We start from the raw sequence: 4,472 nt of genomic DNA on the forward strand, positions 1-4,472 counted from the left end.
AAGAGTGCCTTAGCAAAAGAAAAGGTCACATTTCACCAGCTGAAAAAAACTGTAGACAACTCAATTTTGCACTAAAAATTATATCCATGGCCCGCCCATTCTCTTGTTCCATTGCACAGGCAATGTCAGGCTTAAAGGAGAAGCAACACCACACTTGGTTGTCCAGCGAGGTCTGGCAGGACATGCGTATTTGGATAGCATTCCTGTGTGATTTCAATGGCACTGTGGTGTGGCCCAGCTCCCATAGGTCCAGCCCGGAGTTGGGCCTAATGACAGACATTGCAGGGAGTGAGAGGTTTGGTGCCACCCTGGGGCCAGCATGGTCCATGGAACGTTGGCCAGTATGATGGGTGGAATCTGGTCTGACAGGTAACATCAGGTTTTTAGAATTGTTCACCATTCTGGTGGCATTAACCATCTGGCCAGAACGGTTTTGCAATCAATCTATGTTTTTTGGTCCGATAACATGTCAGTAGTGGAGTGCATTAACCACCAAGCTGCAAAATGTAAGATGATGATAATGCTGGTAAAAGAAATAGTACTCAAATGCATGAGATTGAATGTGCTGTTTAGGGTCAAGCATGTCCCACAAGTTTTGAATCATGTTGCTGATGCTCTGTCTTATTTTAAGATGCAAGTGTTCAGGTCATATAATCCAGGAGCAGCGGAAAGCCCAACGCCCTGTCCAGACCAGCTATGGCAACTTGGTGCCCCGACTTATCATACCTTGTGGCAGCTAGCCTAGCCCCCAGGACCAGGCGGACCTATGAGGGGGCTTTTGGCACATACTGTATTTCTCTTGGGGATGGCTGGGAAGGAGGCCTAGCATAAATCATCTGCAGATGTATCTTTTCTAAGAGCCTTGAAGGATGGGGGGCATTCTGTGGCATGCGCAAGGCGCCATATGGCAGTGATCTCTTTTTCCCCAAAAAATGCGGGGTGACCAGGATCCAACCAGCACTTTCATAGTGTAGAGGGTCCTGAAAGGGTGGCAGCGTTTGCGAGATCCGCAGCCTGATGTCCGACGCCCAATTAGCATTGACATATTATCAGCGATACTGGGGGCACTGGGGAGCATGTGTAGATCCACAGGGGAAGTTTTTCTCTTGTGGGAAGCTTTTACCCTGGCTTTCTATGGCGCCTTCAGGGTGGGAGAACTGGTTGCGCGTAACAAGCAGGACAGTCACAGGGGCTCCAATTGGCTCATGTCACGCGACATGAGGGCTTACTGTCATTATTGATCCCTAAATCAAAAACAGACTAAAATGGCAGGGGGGATCATGTTATACTGCATAAAGCACAAGGGAGCTCTTGCTGTCCGGTGGGCAACCTCAAGGCTTTCCTGGCTTACAGGCCGCAGGGTAGCCACTTTTAATTCACGAGGATGGCACCCTGCTTACCAAGCTTCAGCTTAGCAGGGTGCTGGGTTTAGCACTAGGGATTCAGAAAAGGGGGTGGTGATGAACAGAGTGTCTGAATTAAGCAGACCACTCTTACCCAGTCCAAAGATCAGGGCTTGATCCATCACCGTTATTTATCTCACTGCACCATCCCAGCTCAGAACCTGGCTATATGCAAATCAGTCTGTCCCTGGCCCAGTGCATCATGGGAACAGGGCAGACTAAACTACCAAGCCAATTCTTCACCAGAAAGGAGACAAGCTACCGGGGACCGGTTTCTGGCATTTCAGCCGTCTTCGGCCCGGCTTGCTTGAATCCTGATGGTGCAATGAGAAAGGGACTCATGTCTGAGTATACCCTGCCACACCTATAGTGGCCAAAAACGATTCAGAAAAGGGGGTGGTGATGAACAGAGTGTCTGAATTAAGCAGACCACTCTTACCCAGTCCAAAGATCAGGGCTTGATCCATTACCGTTATTTATCTCACTGCACCATCCCAGCTCAGAACCTGGCTATATGCAAATCAGTCTGTCCCTGGCCCAGTGCATCATGGGAACAGGGCAGACTAAACTACCAAGCCAATTCTTCACCAGAAAGGAGACAAGCTACCGGGGACCGGTTTCTGGCATTTCAGCCGTCTTCGGCCCGGCTTGCTTGAATCCTGAGGGTGCAGTGAGAAAGGGACTCATGTCTGAGTATACCCTGCCACACCTATAGTGGCCAAAAACGATTCAGAAAAGGGGGTGGTGATGAACAGAGTGTCTGAATTAAGCAGACCACTCTTACCCAGTCCAAAGATCAGGGCTTGATCCATCACCGTTATTTATCTCACTGCACCATCCCAGCTCAGAACCTGGCTATATGCAAATCAGTCTGTCCCTGGCCCAGTGCATCATGGGAACAGGGCAGACTAAACTACGAAGCCAATTCTTCACCAGAAAGGAGACAAGCTACCGGGGACCGGTTTCTGGCATTTCAGCCGTCTTCGGCCCGGCTTGCTTGAATCCTGATGGTGCAGTGAGAAAGGGACTCATGTCTGAGTATACCCTGCCACACCTATAGTGGCCAAAAACGATTCAGAAAAGGGGGTGGTGATGAACAGAGTGTCTGAATTAAGCAGACCACTCTTACCCAGTCCAAAGATCAGGGCTTGATCCATCACCGTTATTTATCTCACTGCACCATCCCAGCTCAGAACCTGGCTATATGCAAATCAGTCTGTCCCTGGCCCAGTGCATCATGGGAACAGGGCAGACTAAACTACCAAGCCAATTCTTCACCAGAAAGGAGACAAGCTACCGGGGACCGGTTTCTGGCATTTCAGCCGTCTTCGGCCGGCTTGCTTGAATCCTGATGGTGCAGTGAGAAAGGGACTCATGTCTGAGTATACCCTGCCACATTTATAGTGGCCAAAAAGGATTCAGAAAAGGGGGTGGTGATGAACTAGGGGCAGTAGAGCTGGATTCATCAAGGTTTAGTGCCCATTCTTTCAGGATTGGGGCGGCCACAGAAGCCACAGTCAGAGGCCTGTCGAGCGAACAGTGCAGAGGATTGGTCGTTGGTCTTCTGATTGTTATAAGCGATATGTACGGTTACACATGCTTTGAGTTATGACTAATGACGGTGTTTTGTCTTCGGTCTTCCGTAGTTTTCATGTCATGTGCCGCAGGAAGGAAGCTCGCCGTTGTGCACCGATCACCGGAGCCTCGTCCAGCCAAGGTCCCCGCCTGGGGGCCAGGTGAAATTGAAGTTTGGGTAGTAGATCACTCATATGTGAACATATTAAAGCACCATTTTTTTACAGGAAATTATGCTGAGAGGACCTGTCGGGCTAGTGTTAATGTGTCTTTGTATGGGCAAGGAGGTCTGCTAGTCATGACTCACACTGCCCCGCAGCGGTGATAGTGCATCTGGAGGGCAACGACCTGGTGCATTTGGGTAGGAAGGGTGTTGTTGAGGCAGTGGTCACCGACATCGGATGGTTGGCAAGAAAGTTCCCACTGCAGTTTTAGCATGGTCACATATCATACTCAGGTTTCAATGGCGGGGTGAGTCAGTCTGGGCCCTGAATCATTCGGTAAAAAGAATCAATAAAGGGATTGACAAATTGTTTTTGGTCCCCAAAACTCCAAACCATTTCACATGGATGCATCGGGGGGGGGGGGGGGAGAGTTTTTTTCTGCAGGATGGGGTTCACCTGTCAAAATTGGGCAATTACATTTTCTCAGAGAATCTGATGGCATGGTTGGTAGGGACACGGCATAGGGCATGACCTTAGGACGTTTCGGTAAGGGGGGCCAGATAGTCCGTCAACCCTGCTGGCCTGTGGCGGTAAGGTCATGATCGTGGGGCATTTTACGGTCCTTAGTAGGCATCACCATTTGATAATGGGGATGCCTTGGAAGGGGGGTGGCAGTGGTCTCTCATGGAACTCGAGGGGGCGCTTTAGGCCGGTAGGCTGGAGGGTGTGGGGAAGTTCCGCTTCCAATAGGCCTTTGGGCCAATCCCCGCACAGGCGCATGGGCGCCAAGTTGGCATAACAGAGCAGCCCTTTGGAGGTAGTATTTGAGGGCGTAGGGAGGTAACCTTCTGGGCGCCGGGCCTCCTGCGCAGGGGCGCTCCAGTGGGAGGGGTGTACCTAGCACGTAGTTTGACCAGTCATGACCTTGCCCGTAAGCTCATTCGGGATACACAGAAAACGAATGTCCTACATTCAGTTTTAGGTTAGGAATATCTATGTATTAGACACTATGTTAAGGTTATCCATCAATAATCAAATGTAAATACATTTTGTACAGAATTTTGTTTGCTGTGTGAAGATTCGGGAATGTTTGGTGGGTTTTCTGCGTATTGTAAATACATAACAATTTTGTGATATGTTTATCATTTAATAAAATACGGCCGGGGTTTTTCCAACCCCTAACCCAAGAGTGTTGTGATTTCAAAGTGTATCTATACCTCGTGGTGGGGGGTGGGGGGGAGTGGTTTTGGTCTTCTTGGGGGGCTCTTGGCCTGGGGGTAGATGCCAGTTGGGGGAGGGGACTCTACAGTACCTGGCCATAATACACTAA

At 49.7% G+C, this 4,472-nt stretch overlaps 1 pseudogene; it reads left to right on the forward strand.

Moving 5' to 3' along the window:
• Positions 1-3,018: 3,018 nt before the first annotated feature.
• On the forward strand, positions 3,019-3,744 carry LOC147673160 (uncharacterized; annotated as a pseudogene).
• The last annotated feature ends 728 nt before the right edge of the window (positions 3,745-4,472 follow it).

The sequence above is a fragment of the Lissotriton vulgaris genome, chromosome 12, assembly GCF_964263255.1.
Source record: "Lissotriton vulgaris chromosome 12, aLisVul1.2, whole genome shotgun sequence".
NCBI lineage: Eukaryota > Metazoa > Chordata > Amphibia > Caudata > Salamandridae > Lissotriton > Lissotriton vulgaris.